At 43.7% G+C, this 17,963-nt stretch overlaps 1 protein-coding gene across 4 annotated transcripts in view; it reads left to right on the top strand.

The window, feature by feature from the left end:
- The window catches only part of MAF (MAF bZIP transcription factor), a 362,661-nt gene that overhangs the window by 223,443 nt on the left and 121,255 nt on the right, over positions 1–17,963 (top strand). Inside the window, exon 1 of one of the 4 annotated variants that reach the window (XR_015878958.1) lies at positions 601–694. The exons of the other annotated variants lie outside the window; for them this stretch is intronic. The gene's annotated coding sequence lies outside the window, so the exon portion shown is untranslated. Of the gene's footprint in view, positions 1–600; positions 695–17,963 lie in introns of those variants that run through there. 4 annotated transcript variants of the gene reach the window in all.

Genomic DNA, 17,963 nt, shown 5'->3' with positions numbered 1-17,963 from the left:
CAATATCGGTTGGTGAGGCCGTTAGTCCGCTGATAGTGCATTATTGTTCGCACATTGGCGGATTCACGTTGCTGCTGGAGGAGGGGGGTCTCAATAAATTGCCCAATGGCCGCGGCATTAAAATAAAGACGCAGCAGCAGCTGTGACAAAAGTCGCAGAAGCTACTGTAACTGCGTCCATCTCTGAATCACCCCCCATATGCTATGCAAAACCATGCCCCCCAACCCCTTCTCTTATCTAAATCTTCACTGACTGTCCCTTTACTGATATCAGTTTTGAGCAGTGCCCCCTCTGTTCTCCTTCAGGGACAGGCTGAGCATGTGTATAAGATTAAGAACACACACACACACACTCACACTCTCAATTTTACTTACCACGCACTCCACACAGTCTTTTGGTGCATGCTCACTCAGGCTGCGGTGCTGTCTGTCACTCTGGCTTGTGGGTGGGGCTCTCATCCAGTGAGAGTGTCTATAGAGGAAGAGTGCTGGTACTGCAGGCTGGCTGTCGATGCTGGGGCGGAGCTATGCTGTGCTGCCCGGCAGGTGGTGATTACATCCTGAACCCTGTGCTCTTCTTCAGATTACCGCGGCAGCATGGGGGGGTGGCGGCGCTTGGCGCAACGCAACATGCAGGGACGTCACGCGCTGGCGCTGCGACGTCATTTTGCGCCAGACCAGACCAACTGACGGGGGTAAGTGAGGGGTGTTAAGGAGGCTTAATACATTTGTTTTGCCTACATGTGCCGGACAGGCAGCAGCACCGTTTTTAGTTTAATAAAAAAACTATTAGTCGCCACGGCCCCATTTTGTGCCCCTGAGCGTTGGGGCCCCTCTGAACCTCTAGGTCCGGGACGGGTGTACTCTTTGTCCCCCCCTGTCGCCGGGCCTGGGTGGAGCGTGGGTTGGGAGGGTTGGCAGTCACTGACTGCAGTCAAATTAGTAAGTGTTCCCGGAAGGTCCTCCTGAGCGGAACATGGAGGTTAATTCAATTTAGTGTGTGACTATCTAGCTAACGGGTGGTCCATTGCACACCGGGGTGTTGGGGGAGGGGGCAGGCATCTGGTGGATCGGAACACAGTGATTAAAAAAAAAAGTAAAACATTTACCAACTGGCCGCAGCTGCAGGGGGGGCTGTCAGGCCCCTTGAAGCTTCAGGCCCTTGGGCAACTGCCCAAAAAGCCCAGTGGAAGAGACGGCCCTGTACTTACCAGCAGGTATCGGTATCCTAACCTTGTCTGGATGCTGGCATCTGTATCCTGAGTGCCAGCATCCTGTACCCAACACATACATACATACATACATACATACATACATACATACATACATACATACATACAATGTTTCAAGGCCGCAGCTGACCTTTTCTTAAGGGTGCTGTACAAGGGAATGAATCAGAAATTAAAATATACTGCTATGGAATATTTGAGGGGGGAGGAGGGCCCCAAAACTGGTATGTTGCCTAGGGCCCCATGAGATCTAAATCCGGCTCTGACCAGAGCAATACTGAATTGCTGCAGTACTTAGTATTATCCACAGCTGCAACTTGCAGCGAGTTGGAACCTTCATTATCGTGCAAAAATCAGGGCAGGATAATAAATAGGCTCCTAAATCAAATATTTTGATGACCTTTTTCCATTTAACATAACTGCTACAGTCTGATAAGATTGTATAGGCCAGTGGTTCCCAAACTGTGCGTTGTGGTACCCTGGGATGCCTCAGGACACTTGCAGGGGTGCCTCAGGTTGTTGGTCCAGCACCAAATCAAATTATTTATGGTCAATGTAATGTAAATATGAGGAGAAGCAAAAGCACAAACCTGTCACCGACCACATAACTGACCCTAAGGATGATTTTTCTGAATCTCTTAATAACAAACTTAAACTTAGGGGTGCCATGAAAACAGTGCTGTTACTCTAGGGTGCCGTGATCCCAAAATGTTCGGGAACCACTGGTATAGGCCTTAATACCCAAGTTATGCGGCCAAACATCTACGGCTCTCATTGCCTGTTCTGCCGGACCAATCTCTGCAATGGTGATCAAAAATACAGATTCGCGGACATAGCTGATCGGCGATCTATTGGTGGATCACCGATCGTGGAAAAACTGCATGTTAAAATCCTGGACTCGCCGATCATTTTTTCGTGGGGATCCTTTGAGGATTGTTTTTGCTTTGTTCGCTGAGTCGCTTACGTTTGCTGGAGATTTCTTTTTTTTTTTTCAGTATCCTTATTAACACTGTATAAAAATGTTGAACTAATTAAATACATTTGTGCTTAGAAATTATGAATTTAAAGTAAAACAAATGAGGATGGTTTATATTGGATGGGTTACAAGAATTTCATAATACAAAGTGATTGATAATTTATTATTTAACATTTTTAAGTGGTCAAATATTCACTTTTTTTTTTTTTTCATACCGAGACCTGTTTACAAGAATTTATTGTACATAAGATTAGACTTAATTACTATGAATAGATTTCTCCTAAAACTAACGAGCAGATGCTGAGTCAGTACTATGCCATTTAGCGTAGCAAATTCACCCTGCACATGACTGGAATGTTGAGTGCACACATATGCCCCCATGCAGATTTGGACAGGGGCATTCTAACAAAGGCCAAGTAAGGTAAGGGCATCTTTTTGCAATTGCAACCCCATGTAGAGACCAATAATAAGATGCGTATATAATACTATATATGCCTGGGAAAGTTGTAGTATTTTGTGAGTGGTCAGGCGCTGTGCACACAGCGGATGAAGATAATGACCATTGCTGGTACTCGCAGGCTGCTTGTGATTGGCTGTTTACAAACACTCCTCTCACACTGATTGGTGCTTTTTTGTCACTTGTGTATAAATTATTTATTTGAATGTGTATTAAACAAATTTGTATTTTCTGCGTAGGCAAGAGTTCAAATTAAATTATTGGTTTACAACATGGGTGTAAATAGGAGATAAATGTCTGCAGGGCCATAACTAAAGGTGGGTGAGCAGTGTTGCCATGCATGGCCTAGGGGACAGCAGTATGGCTCCCACGTGGCACCAACATTTGGATTGCAGGGTGCCTGGAATGTCACTCTGCAGCCTTAGAGAGCTGCCCCGAGGATCCCTATGACACTCCTGCCACTGCAGCAGAACTAGCTGGAGCGTGCTTAGAACACTTCGGGTTCTCTGCTACTGCCTGGTGTCAGCAGTCACACCCCTCGACATGTGACATGTTTGGTGGCTCAGCCGGCACAGGGTGGAGTATCACCCTGCTATGGCCCTAAGTGTCTATGATGTATACCAGGTACATATGCTACTTTTGCCAACCGAAACTAATGCAAAGCTCTGTATAATGGTGGAAATACACTTTTTGTATGTTATTATTATTTTTTTTTTATTATTTTTTTTTATTATATATTTTTTTTAGAGTCATTTCTGCCTATTTTGAGACATCTCTGCATCAGCCCATAGTGTAGACGGCTCTTTAATTACAATAACGTGTCCCCTTTATGCATTTCCCTTCTTCTAACCACTGTGGTTTATATACCTCGCTAATGTCAGATTACAGCATGTACTTCCTGCCACTCATGCAGAGGGCGATAAGTAGCCCACCTCCGGGGCCAGCAGAAATGGGGAACACCAGAACAGAAAGCCAATTATGATCATGTCTAAGATTGTTCTATATCGGAATCTTTGTTGAATATTTAATTAGAATAAGGTGTTAATATCCATATTCACAGAATTATTCAACCACATACTTTATGAAGATCCCCCAAATTCAGTTAAAAGAAAGTTTTTGTTTTGTTCGGATATCCCGCTGGTATTGCTGCTTTGAAAGTGGCCATAACCTGAAGGAATATAGATTGAAGCAGCAGACTGACCGTCTGATTTTATAGGCCTATTGTGCTGTCTCGCGTACAGATACATACAGTAGAGTGACCTCTGCACATAGCATTTAGTGAGATTCTTTCCAGGAAATCCTAGCACTGAGAGGGGGAGTGTTTAAAAGGAAATCTTATGATTGATAGAAGGATTTTTTTTTTTTTACTGTGGAACCCAGATAACTACTACTGGGCATCTTACCTAGTTTTTTGATTGATTTTTTTTTTGATTTTTTTTTGACCAACTGCTCAGTATCACCTGTTCTGCGTACTGGCAGTGATTCATCTGAGATGTCTGTGCCTCTGCTGTGTTACATGATGACAGCTATATGAAGACTGCAATTTGTCATAATACTGGATTTACCATGATGTAATGTTTTCAGTCTGTGTGTACAGTATGGAGAAACGCACAGTACCACATCTTATTCTGTATACTTGATGCAATTCATAGGAGGCGATTCAATTGTTTGAAAGAATTAGCCTCCATCTAAAGTGACCAGGAACTAATTTAGTTGTTTTGGGCGACGAGCCCCGAGGCTGCACATATCGCAGACTTCTACTCACACCCTCCTGAGATGCGAGCACCAATCCGCGTAAAGAAGGGGTTTGGGGCTGGTGGTGAGTGGCGGGCATGCCAATAATGCAGCCCCCCTTCCCGGCGCTTTACGACACTAATCCTGTGCATTAGCTCATGGGAACGCCGCCGTCGTGACCAGCGCGGGGCTTGTCACCCATAACAATTCAATTAGCTCCGTGTGTGTGTGTGTGTGTGTGTTTTTCTTTTTCAATTCAATATTTTATTGACCTACACATGCACATAAAATAGTTCTAAGGTGCCCATACACGGTGCGATATAGCAGCCGATCTGACGGATTGGTACGATATCGCTGCTATATCGTACCAGAATGGGTATGAAATACCGCCGGCCACATGGCCGGTGGTTCGATTCCCGTCAGTGGCAGCCCGACAAGAGCAGAGTTACAAGCAGCGGAAGCCCGACAGCGCTGGAAATCCCGATCATGGATAGGTAAGTATGTACTAACCTAACCCTAACCCTCCTTAGGGGTGCCTAACCCTAACTTCCCCCCCAAGTGCCTAACCCTAATCCCCCCCCCCTTCCCCGCTGCCTAAACCTAAGTCCCCCCCGGGGGTGCCTAACCCTAACCCTCCCTCCCCCTAGCCTAACCCTAACCCTCCGGGGGGTGCCTAACCCTAAGTCCCCCCCCCGGGAGCCCTAAACCTAACCCTCCCCAAATCCCCCCCCCCCCGCGCGGCTGTCCGCTTGCGGCGCCCGGTATCACTACTATTGGGATGCCGGTCTTCCGGTGTCGGGGAAATGCGGGCGTCTACATCTAGACGCCCGGCATTTCACCCTTGCCGGGATATGACAGTCGGGAAGCCGGCTCTCCCGTGAGATCGCACCTCCAGATCTTACTGCATGTTCACTTGATCTGGTGATGCGATGTACGATCCCATGCAGCTCTATGCGGGTGGGGGATGCCAGTATATCGGGCGGTCGGCCACCCAATCGCTCCGTGTGTGGGGACCGCCGATATGTCGGCCACCAGATTGCAAGGTGCATATCGCACCGTGTATGGGGGCCTTTAGAGGTGACAGAATGTAAGTAATGGATTGGGCACATTTAGATATTTTAGCAACAAAAAAGTATGTCCTAAAACAAGGGCTGGTTCTATATATTGCAGCCAAGTCTCAGTTCACCTATGAATCGGCCCCCAGAGTGTCACATGCACGTCCATGGTCACCTGACTACACGTGCACGAGCCGGATATTTGGACACTTATGCAGACAAACATTTTTAATTTAATTTTTTTATTTAAGCTTAAGGAAGGAATATAGATGACAAATTCTAAATGAGGAAAGTGAAAAATACAAAGGATAAACCTGTTTTATAAAGCATAACAACTGTTTACTGAACTGTAACTGATGGACATGTAGGTTTTGAAGGGTTTTTTAGATGTGCCACTGCTACTAAAAATAACGTGTATATGACGTATCACAGCCTTTCTTGAAAGCTGAAAACTATAATAATAAATAATTGATTCATAATTTTATTTACACAGCGCTTTTCCCCAAAAATACTAATTGCAGACACCAGAGGAAATACCAACTCTCGGGGGTAAATGTAAAAGCCTGCGATCTGCAGGCGGCCACGAAATCTTGGCAATTAAACCGCAAAATTTTAAGCTGCAATTTTTAATAGGCAAAACATGGCTGGTGAAACCATAGAGGGGAGAGCCGCAGTGAGGGTGTCCCCCCCCCCTTGATTCCAACAACCCAGTTAGTACCAGCGCTGGCTTCCCCAGGGGAGTCGGGCCTGCAAAAAAACCCCACAAAGGTTCCCCTCCTGAATATAAGCAGCCTTAGTGCAAATTAACACTTCGGTTATTCCTATCCCAGGGCAGTGAGTGTGGGGTTAATTATTCATGTTAAATAGTAGTATTAACATACTTGCGCACTACATGTCCTAGCAAACCCTGTCATGTCCAATTTTAAGGGCTTCCAGGGCTTTCTAGCACTTAGAGAACCAAAAGTGCCAGCATGTCCTGGCAGACAGGACCTCCTGGCACCAGTAGTGCACTCATAAAGGAAATGTAACAAAACAAAAAAAACCACGAAGACGTGGCCACCAAATTACAAAACTCTCCCCAGATGCCGCTTTTACCCATTGATTATGTACTAAATCCTAAGGGACTGTACATGCAGTCACATCATCGTCCACGTGTACTGGGGCTGATTTTAACACCACCCCAATCTCTCTGCTGCTCTGCCGCCCGGCCTCCTGCTGCTCTGCCGCCCGGCCTCCTGCTGCTCTGCCGCCCGGCCTCCTGCTGCTCTGCCGCCCGGCCTCCTGCTGCTCTGCCGCCCAGCATCTCTCATCTCTCTCCTATGCAACCTTGAACCCAAAAAAGCTTCAATTGCTTTTTCACGTTCTATACTTACCTTTTTAAATCTCCTGAAACAGTAACGCATAAGTCACCCTCCTCCTTCATGTTTTAGTACCATCGAGGTTATAATCTAAGTTTTATCATTTTTGCTGCTTTTTTTTTTTTTTTTTTTGTCCAAAAAAAAAGTGTCCATGGTCATCTTGGTGAGCTTAATTAGCATAAATTCCATTACTGCCCTCCCTAAAGGCATTAATAACCATACAGTACAGCTCACAATGGCATCTAAAGTTTATTTATTTTTTATACTCTTCCCATATGTGACCCCCAAAACCGGGATCAAGCTCGAATATTGGCTTCATTAAAATTTTGCCATCTCTGTACAGACAGGATTCTTATCATTTTACCTTTTGTAATAAACAAGTTAAAAGAACTACAGTACATATTATCGGAGAACATGACATACAGCAGGAGCAGAACATTTCACCTTCGCTCCTGATCCTTCGTCTCGAGCACACTGCACTACTTTCCCTGTATGCAATGCCAACAGCAATACTTCATTTATCAAGTTTAAAAATGGACTTGCAGCTGAATCTGTTTAGCACACATGGTGCCTGGGCTGTTTAAACTGTCACCGGGGAAACAGATTTGCTGGTTTCCAGAATCTGCTCACTGCTGGAGATGCTACAGTTTTCATTACCCCTAAATAGTAGACATACGGCACACTCATGGGGGCCTGGAGGAATGCCTCTAAGGGCCCTTCTGCATGCAGTGCTTGTTTTTAGAAACCATTTTGCAGACTGAGATGGGGATAGCTGCTACGTCTCCTAGATGACAAAGTGGAGCGTCGGCACTAGATTTATGAAAGTCGAACAAATTGGAAAGACATGAGGGCAATGGATAACTGAGGTGGATTTTGTATAGAACAGGAGATGCAGATGGGTCTTCAATTCTTCATTCTAATTATTGTAGTAATTGATATCAGTGATACTGCAAGATTCTGTATTGTTCCTGAGGCTGCAGTTATACAGCATTGGAATGTAGAATTTGGTGATGACTTATAACCTAATGCCCATCTTGTCTGTCCTTTAGTGTGTATTGGTGTAGGTGGTGTTTAGGACCGTGAAAGCCTTTTCCATTCGAATAAAATATAATATAATTTGATTCACAATCACAAAGGTCATGTAGAATTCCAAACCATTGTACACCAAGGATTGCATGCGACTACTGCGGGATTTGGTCACATGGTCGACAGTTACCATGTCGACATCCATAACTTTGACACCACGCTGGAATGTTGACTTGGTTCAACATATTGATAGACACTGTGTTGACATCCCCAGAACGTTGACCTGTTCAGAATGCCAAAGTTTAGGGTTAGACACTATCAGGAATGTTGGGTTTAGACTGCTCTGTGGGGGGGTTGGGGTGGCTAGGCTTAGGCGCTAGGGGTAGGGGTTAGGGATAGGGGAAAAGAATACCCACCACAACACCATTCCCCAGACTTTTCTGCCAGAACTGCTCCTCACGTGACAGATTGGACCCAGAAGACCACGCTGCCCCTGAGGAAAATCTACATGGAAACCGTCATTAGACCCTGCTGTATTTTTGCACATTTTCTAATAAATGTGATTTTTCACTTTGAAACTACAATGTGTGCTGATCCTTTATACCGTTGTCCGGCATTATGCCTATGCCGATATCCTAAAGGAGAACAGGATACCGGCATCGGCATCCCAAACCGCTGCAATCCCGATTGTCCGGACTGGTTAGTATTTCCATTTCCCCGGGGAAGGGGGGAGTTAGATTTAGGCACCCCCGGGGCAGAATTTACGGTCAGGCACCCCCTCGAGAGGGTTAGGCACCACTTGGGTGACGTTAGGCACTACCAAGAGAGTGTTAGGGTTAGGGGGGGGTGAGGGGGAGGTGTGTGCAAATGGACCCAGCATCTGTTGGATCACCTCAGTCGTGCCACCCATTATACTGGCCCCTGTACATGGTCTTCTTCTCCTGGTGGTCGTCTGGCCGCGATATATGCACACATCACACATGAGACACGTGCACTACATGCTAGGTGTGATGTGTATGCATAGGTGATGACACTTTTTTTTTTTTATCAGGCTGCAAGTTTATAATATATTCCACTTCTACAATAAATATTGACTTAAAATGTGAATGGACAATAAAGATGTTGCCTCTAACCTACATACAAAAGAATAACTGAAGGCTTGCATGAGCCTGGAGTGGCTTAAACCGGAAGGCTGGTGGACTGGCTTGAGTGGTGATAACATGCATATGGTAGAACCTATTAGACAGCTGGGGTGTGGTTAGTTTGAAATCTATTTAAGCCCTGAATTGCAGGCTCTGGGCCTCTTTCCTGAAGAAAATCATCCCGCCCTCCCGTTCCTATTACCTTGTTTGTTATTGCATTTGGCGTGCAAGTACGGCTTATCATTAGACCGAGTGCAGTTGGTGTGTTGGATGCTCTCACATTCTAGGAATTGTGGGGAATACTGTACCACCTTTTATGAGGGCAGAATGCCCATCTTTAGGAGGGATAGGGATAGTAGAAGGTTTGATCTTAGTACCCTAGCGATTGGGCTTTGCTTCCACTGGGCAGATACCGCCCACAATGCAGCGTTTTGTTACTTACGATTGCATTGTTGGGCTGCACTGTTTAAGGGATCCCCTTTTCTTGCCACCATACAATTTTAAATACAATTCTTTAAATAAATAGCCAACCTTTATTAATATAAATTGCTGTCTCCGTGTATTTATTTCTTAGATAAGTTTAAGTATGATTTTAAAACACACTGAAGACACACCTCAGCCGTTACTAGGTTTAAAAAAATATTGATGTTATAGTACAGTTTTTCCTGGGGAAAACAAATCCCTGGGGGGAATCTTTAAATACAGTGACAGGCCCTGTAAACCAGAAACAGTTGGCAACAATGGATGACTCTGCTTGGGAGCCTTCTGTCAGAAGCCTGCTTTGAGTGATGTCTCTACCTAGACATAATTGGGTACGCAGTACCGTACTTCCACAATGATGCAATCTTTGGGTAGACTAGTAGCACTTATAGCAATATAGTTTCATATATCTATTAATATTTTAACATGCTTTTAAGAAAATGTGGCCTTTTTCTAGCTCTGATCTTCCACACATACATTTGTTACAGTTAATGACATACATAACACTTAGTATCTTTATACACAAAGTGTATTTCCTTTATTCCTATCCATTTTTAACATCTATTATTAACACAAAAACTAATTTTATGCAAGTTAATTGTTGGTCTGCGTGTTTCAAGCCTCTGTTACCAGTTGTGTTTTCATGAGAACTCCTCAGGCTGAGTCAGTGTGTTCTTTATTACGTACATAAACCATTGGATTATGGGTATTAATGGGTTATATGTTTTTTCCTATTGACAGTGGAGTTCTTGCAAACATTTGCCATGGGAAATACATTAATTTCTAATTGTCTGGAGCCATCTTGTCTAGAGGAATAGATGCCTGGAGTTTACAGCGGACCTGTCGCTTATACAAAGTGGAGGGCAGTAATTTTCTAGCTGAACGATCACCATGACAATGCAGCCTAATCATTCACTTCTGTCCTCCATGATATCACTTCTGAACCACGTTTGCAAATAGCCCCAAAACTGGATGTATTAATCCTTTTTAAAACCAGTGTGTTGTATCCTTACGGGCATTGGCCTTGGTACATGGTGAATGGGTATTCGGGAAGGGGTGGAGAAAGTGATTTATATTGTAGCATTCTGCTTAGATCTTAGAAGCCCAATTAGCTTGGTATCTGGATGACAGGTTGACACCAAATGGTTAACATGCAATATGTCGGCTTGTAATATGTCGACTGGTATAAAAGGTCGACAATGCAAAATGTCGTCGTGTACAAAAGGTCGACATTGATGATCGACTCGCATAAAAAGTTGACCATGAGTTGTTGTTTTTTTTTTCGTTTTTTTAAACTTTTTTAAGGTTGGGGAGGGTTAGGTTAGGCTGCCAGAGGGGACAGTTTGGTTTAGGCACTTGGAGGAGGGTTAGGGTGGGCATTAGAGGGAGGGTAGGGTTAGGATTAGTCTTAAAATAAAAAAAAGTCTACCATTTGTGTCAACCATATGTGTGTCGACCATTTGTCCCTATCAACCTTTTGACAGTGGACCTGTTGCAATGCAGACCTTATATAACACACTCATCAGCTTGCTGTGTGGGGTTTTGGAGGGCTTTGGTTTATTTAAGATAGCAAGCCCATTGTTTTTTTTAACGAACGCCAGTATTATTGAAAAGGTTTCTTCAATTGCATGGTCCCAAGGGGTTGCCTGTGCTGGGTGTGGCTGATCTCTTGGGTAGACCTCTAATTGCTGAAGTCCTTTTAATAGTGCTGGTTACAGCCCTCTGAGACCTCCACATACAGATGCAGGGACTCAGTTGCACACAGATATACAAGTGCCGCATGCCAATTTAATCAGCACATTCTGCTGGTGCATCATAGTCACATCTCATTGCGACTTAGACGCATTTTCGGCCAAAAAAGACGCCCAACAAGGGCTGGATTAATGGGAGGGTGACAGGAGCGGTCGTCCCGGGCCCCCACACAAGGTCAGTCTGCTGAGTGCTGGTGCACAGCCACAGCACCTGTTCCCAGACATCGTGGGGCTGCCGTGCCGCGCCGCTGCTTTTGAAGGTATAATGCCTAACTCCACTCTGTATGCAGCTGCATGGCAGTTTTTCCCTGCTGGCTAATCTCCTCCCCGCAGCTGCTAGCTTCCCCTCCTTACCTTCCTTTCTCCGTTGGTGATGCCACCGCGTCTCAACCCCCAAGAAATCGATGAGGAGCACCTACAGGGACGCTGGAATCGGATGCCTGTATTGCCTGGAGCACAGCAGCAATTCACAGCCGGGAGGACAACCAACCCCAGTCAGCAGAGGTGGGAAGAGAAAATTATTAAATATATTATGGGTGGGGGTTGAGAGGGGAGAAACAAATTAAATTTTTATATAAAGGGTGAGGTGGGGGTATTGTGTGGCATAGTGCAGTGGTGAGCACTGTGGGGCATAATGTTAATACTGGGGTCATTGTATGGTATATTGGGGAAGCATTGAGCATAATAGTGGAGACACTGGACAGAATATAATACTGGGGCATGGTGTGACATTGTGGTGGGCACTGTAGGGCATAATACTGGAGGAATTGTGTGGCACGGGGGGGCACTGTGGAGCATAATACTGGAGATGTGTGCCATCATGGGGCACTGTGTGGCATAATTAATACTGGAGGCATTGTGTGGCATACTGGGGGTATAGTGAGTCATAATACTAGGGGCATTGTGTGGTATAATCTTTATACTGGGGGCAGTGTGGCATAACGTTCATTATGGGGACAAAGTGTGGCATAATGACATTTTAGTGGTAGGGGCCCCCTCAAATGAGTTGCCCTGGGGCCCCCACACACCTTAATCCGGCTCTGCACCCAATGCTAGCAGAGTAGCACGGGACCTGGTGACTAACTCATGCCAGGCAAGTTGTATAGCGTATTGAGGCTAGATGTATGAAGACACATCTGGATATCCTTTTGACAATTTTATAGATTGGGCACGCCACAAACCTTATGCCAGTCTGTACCTGGGGACAGGGATGTATTAAGTGGGGGAATAAGGGAAATCTGCATTGACACTTATGTGGGCAGCCACTTTTCTAGGCATGTGCAAAGCGATTTCATTCACGATACCGCTAACTGGTAGTGTTCGCTCTGCATCATGGGTATTCTCTTTATCCACTTATGAATGGGAAAGCAAAGCAACAAGTGGTGTAGAGATTAGAAACGGCAGACAGACTCCTAAATAGCAATGCCTGTCCAGAGATACCGCACTGCTTGTAACAGAATTGCAGTTCTCTGCCAATCCCCCTTATTATTATTTTAGGCTTCACTTGAAAGCAAACACTGTTCCCTCTCCTCTGACTGTCTATTGTAGGAAGGCCCCTGCAGAATGCTTTATAATTGGCCTGATTGCGGCTCATGTGTCTCCTCATTACCAGTCTCAACAAAGCCCAGTTTCTGTTAAATCCTCATTTTAAAGAACCTATCTGCTAATTAACAGACTCGCACACTTTTCTACAAATAGATATGAACACTGGCTCTTATGTAATGCTCAATAAAGGCTCTTTAAACCCTTTGTGAAGTAACAGTGAAGTTTAAAAAAAAAAAAAAAGTACCCCGTGTTCGTGTTTTACGGAGAGTGCTGAATTACAATGTGCACTTAAATGTTAAACTTAATTAATGTTCCTAATAGGTACCTGCATGTTCATTTCTTTATTGCAGGGAAATATTGCGAATGTTCCTTTTTAACCCAAGCTAATCACAAAATCTGACTACTTAATTAAAGTTATTTAAAGCCAAATTCCCCGTCCGGCTATGAAATGTACATTGCTTTTTCAAACTAGAATTATTCGAAGACCATTTTCAGGTGTAATAAGCTGGGAAGATAAAGTGAAGTTTGAAACATTTCCGATATGTCCCAATGCAGAATTAATCTTCCTCAGCTGATTGAACAATTGTGTTTAACTTCTGTTACACTGCCCAAGAAAATCTAAATGTTGGATTGTGTTCAAAAACATTTTCCTGTCATGAGAAAGTTATATATGTTACAAATTATGCGCTAAGACGGCCACAATAGTATAATAACTTAACTTATCCAATAGTATATTGGTGTATTCCAAGGAGCAATCCTCAAACTAGACCTCTCTGTTTCTAGAGGTCAGAAAATTACATTACATGGTAACCTGAGCAGTGCTTAATATTCACAATTTCAATCCCCTTTGGGGAAACAGTATTGATATAAATATAGATGTAGGTTATGGGCCGTATTCAATTGCCAGCAAAAAGTCCCGGCTTTTTCGCATGCTGGAGATTTCGCCGTCATCACTTGTTTTGTCTCCGGAAAAGTATCGTACTTATCACCGCTTTTTGCCCTATTCAATTGCAAAGGACGCGAGAATGCGTCCCAGCGAAACTGAAATCGGCGGAGAGTCCTGTTAGTTTTGGGGAAATCACCCTGACATCCCTTAAAAGATGCACTGACTTGGGGGATCACTATGGATACCGCCGAATAGCCCTGCTGAAGGTATTTGGGGTGCTTAAATGTTCTCAATTGGTGCTATTTTGCGTCTTTGCACAAGTGGTGAAGAATAGCATTTAGCAGGTTTTTTTGCCGAAAATTACTAGTCCCAGCAAATTTGGGGTACATGAAAATGGATGCAAGCATGGTTAAAAATCGCAAAAGTGCGTTTTTAAAAAACGTATAAAATTCACTTTCGACAAACATCTGCAATCCAAAAAAAAAGCTTGGGCATACTTGGGAACCCTTCGAGTATACTTCACTAGTTTTTAACTTTGTCCCCTAACTTTTGATTTTTTTATGCCTCCAAATCGAAAGTACCTTTTGGGGGTGATCTTAAGTAAATGTTTAACCTTTTTTGACGCAGTTTTACCTTTGGAGGACTGTACCAAGGTTGATGCACCTTTGCTCCCCAAACCCCCAATTCTGCACTTTTTTCCGCCTCCATTCTGAGGCAAATCTTTTCCGCTGGTTACAAGGTGCAGACTTTTCTCCGGTGCGAAAAGTCTTTGCAATTGAATACAGTGGAAAGTTTTCGACAGGCGAAATTACGTCATCGGGGAAAACTTTTCGCCGGGAACGGCTTTTTGCCGGCAATTGAATACGGCCCTATGAGTCGATTGAAGATGACAGTTGACACACAAACCACTTTAATCATTCCAGAACACTTTATTAAAATTCAAAGACACATAAAACTTTTCTTATTTACATATAACCTACAATTATCCCAATTGTGACGACAATCACCCAACGTGTTTCATCGATCACGGCTTCATCAGGGGTTCTGTGGCATTTTGACTTGCTTGTCTCAAAATGTGAAAAAGAAACCACCCTTCCTTTTAATGACGGCTAATACTGGTTGATTCGTTAGACAACTCCTGAGTATTTTTAAATCCTTAATTATAGGAACATATAAAGTTTGTTCTATTTTTCAGACTTAAATTCTGGTCTCCCAGGTTTGGATGTTGATTTTGATAGAAACCACCTTTAGATGTTAATGAGGTATATAATCCTCATACTGAGAACAAAAAAGGGCACTCACCACAGTGAATAAACACTTATCTGTTTAGTTGACTCATGAACATAATTTGTCAATCAACATCGACAGCATGCCCCCTTTGGTGCGAGACCCGGAGCGACAGCTTGGCTGTCGCAGTCTGGGTCTCGCGTATGCGCACGTCGGAGCTCCCTCCGTCGTGCGCATGCACAGTGGAGCAACATCGACCCGTTTGCGAGCATCCTTTGCTCGCGAATGGGTCTGAATGACCCCCTTAGTTCTCTCCTCTAGACTTCCTCAGGGGACCCTATTGATGTCAGTGATCTTATGATGAACTTCACAAAGAATTTGAGATCAGCTGTTCTAATTTTATACACATGGTACGGGTTCACTCATAACTCTCTTAACACACTTTTGGTGGTGTTTTCAAGATTATTGCACTAGGAGGCACCCTTATTTTTTATTATTTTTCAGATTGGAGGAGTCGGTGTGCTTGACAACAAGGAGGTTTTGCAGTCCAATACGAGTGGATAATTGTAGGCACTAAACACGAACTTTGGTTAAAGAGTTATAAAATAAAAACATCTGATATTCTAATTATATACTAAATTTATTGTTACATACTGGCCTAGCTCCGAAATTATATTTATATATACAGTCGGGTCCATAAATATTGGGACATTGACAGAATTTTCATATTTTGGCCTCTAGTCACCACCACAATGGCTTTGAAATGAAACACACAAGAAGAGCTTTAACTGCAGACTTTCAGATTTAATTTGAGGGTAATTACATCCAAATCAGGTGAAAGGTGTAGGAATTACAACGGTTTCCATATGTGTCTCCCACTTTTTAAGGGGCCAAAAGTAATGGGACTATCAACTCAAAAGTTATTTCATGGGCAGGTGTGGGCTATTCCCTCGTTATTTCATTATCAATTAAGCAGGTAAAAGGTCTGGAGTTGATTCTAGGTGTGACATTTTCATTTGGAATCAGTTGCTGTCGACTCTCAATATGAGATCCAAAAGAGCTGTCACTATCAGTGAAGCAAGCCATCATTAGGCTGAAAAATCAAAACAAACCCATCAGAGAGATAGCAAAAACATTAGGTGTGGCCAAATCAACTGTTTGGAACATTCTTAAAAAGAAAGAACGCACCGGAGAGCTCAGCAACACCAAAAGACCCGGAAGACCACGGAAAACAACTGTTGTGGATGACAGAAGAATTATTTCCCTGGTGAAGAAAAACCCCTTCTCAACAGTTGACCAAATCAAGAACACTCTCCAGTAGGTTGGTGTATATGTGTCAAAGTCAACAATCAAGAGAAGACTTCACAAGAGTGAATATAGAGGGTTCACCACAAGATGTAAACCATTGGTGAGCCACAAAAACAGAAAGACCAGATTAGAGTTTGCCAAACAACATCTAAAAAAGCCATTACAGTTCTGGAACAACATCGTATGGACAGATGAGACAAAGATCAACTTGTACCAGAGTGATGGGAAGAGAAGAGTATGGAGAAGGAAAGGAACTGCTCATGATCCAAAACATACCACCTCATCAGTGAAGCATGGTGGTGGTAGTTTCATGGCGAGGGCATGTATGGCTGCCAATGGAACTGGTTCCCTTGTATTTATTGATGATGTGACTGCTGACAAAAGCAGCAGAATGAATTCTGAAGCGTTTTGGGCAATATTATATGCTCATATTCAGTCAAATGCTTCAGAACTCATTGGACGGAGCTTCACAGTGCAGATGGACAATGACCCGAAGCATACTGCAAAAGCAACCAAAGAGTTTTTTAAGGCTAAAAAGTGGAATGTTATACAATGGCCAAGTCAATCCCCTGACCTGAATCCGATTGAGCATGCATTTCACTTGATGAAGACAAAACTGAAGGGAAAATGCCCCAAGAACAAGCAGGAACTGAAGATATTTGCAGTAGAGGCCTGGCAGAGCATCACCAAGGATGAAACCCAGCGTCTGGTGAGGTCTATGGGTTCCAGACTTCAGGCTGTAATTGCCTGCAAAGGATTTGCAACAAAGTATTAAAAAGTGAAAGTTAGATTTAGGATTGTTTAGTTTGTCCCATTACTTTTGGCCCCTTAAAAAGTGGGAGGCACATATAGAAACCGTTGTAATTCCTACACCGTTCACCTGATTTGGATGTAATTACCCTCAAATTAAATCTGAAAGTCTGCAGTTAAAGCACATCTTGTTTGTTTCATTTCAAAGCCATTGTGGTGGTGACTAGAGGCCAAAATATGAAAATTCTGTCAATGTCCCAATATTTATGGACCTGACTGTATGTTGTGTATATGTGTGTGTGTGTGTGTATGTATGTGTGTATATATATATATATATATATATATATATATATTTTATAATGGGATGTCGTTGTGAGACTGGCAACCATGATGCCACTGTTCTCAATCCCGACACTGACGCTGTGAAAAGGCGTTGAAATACTGATGCCTATCTTAATTCTGATGCCAGAACCAAGGAGGACGGCTGCCTGCATGAAGGTAAGCCGGGGTGCCCTTAATGTTAGCATGCAGGGGGGAGGGTTATGTATAGGTAGTATAATGGGGTTAGGTTTTGGGGGAGGAGGTTAGAGTTAGGCACCCCTAGGTGGGAGAGTTAGGGTCAGGCACCACTGGGGGGGTTTAGGGTTAAGCACTAAGGGAGAGGGTTAGGCACAAAAGGGGGAGACTTGGGTTTAGGCACTAACGTGGGGAGGGTTAGGGTGCGGGGTGGGGAGGATTAGGGTTAGGCTACAAAAAAGGGAGGGTTAGGGAGAGAAGGGGGGAGGGTAAGAAAACTTACCCAACACCTGTCCTTATACCAACCATCGTGATGCCATTGTCGGTATTTTGAGAGGCATCCCGACAGCCGACATTACATAATATTAGATATGTGTGCCGCTCCCTGTGTTTTGGTTTTGGATCTGTATCTCCTTGTGTTTTGGCTCTGGATTTGGTTTTCCAAAACCACCCCTTGCGTGTTTTGATTTTGGATCTGTATTTTTTTTTTCAAAAATTTATAAAATCTGCTAAAATCACATAAT

Source organism: Taudactylus pleione, unplaced genomic scaffold (genome assembly GCF_031769625.1).
Source record: "Taudactylus pleione unplaced genomic scaffold, aTauple2 ptg000195l, whole genome shotgun sequence".
In the NCBI taxonomy this organism is placed as follows: Eukaryota; Metazoa; Chordata; class Amphibia; order Anura; family Myobatrachidae; genus Taudactylus; species Taudactylus pleione.
Note: the sequence above shows the minus strand (reverse complement) of the source record. Positions and strands in the feature narration are given on the sequence as shown.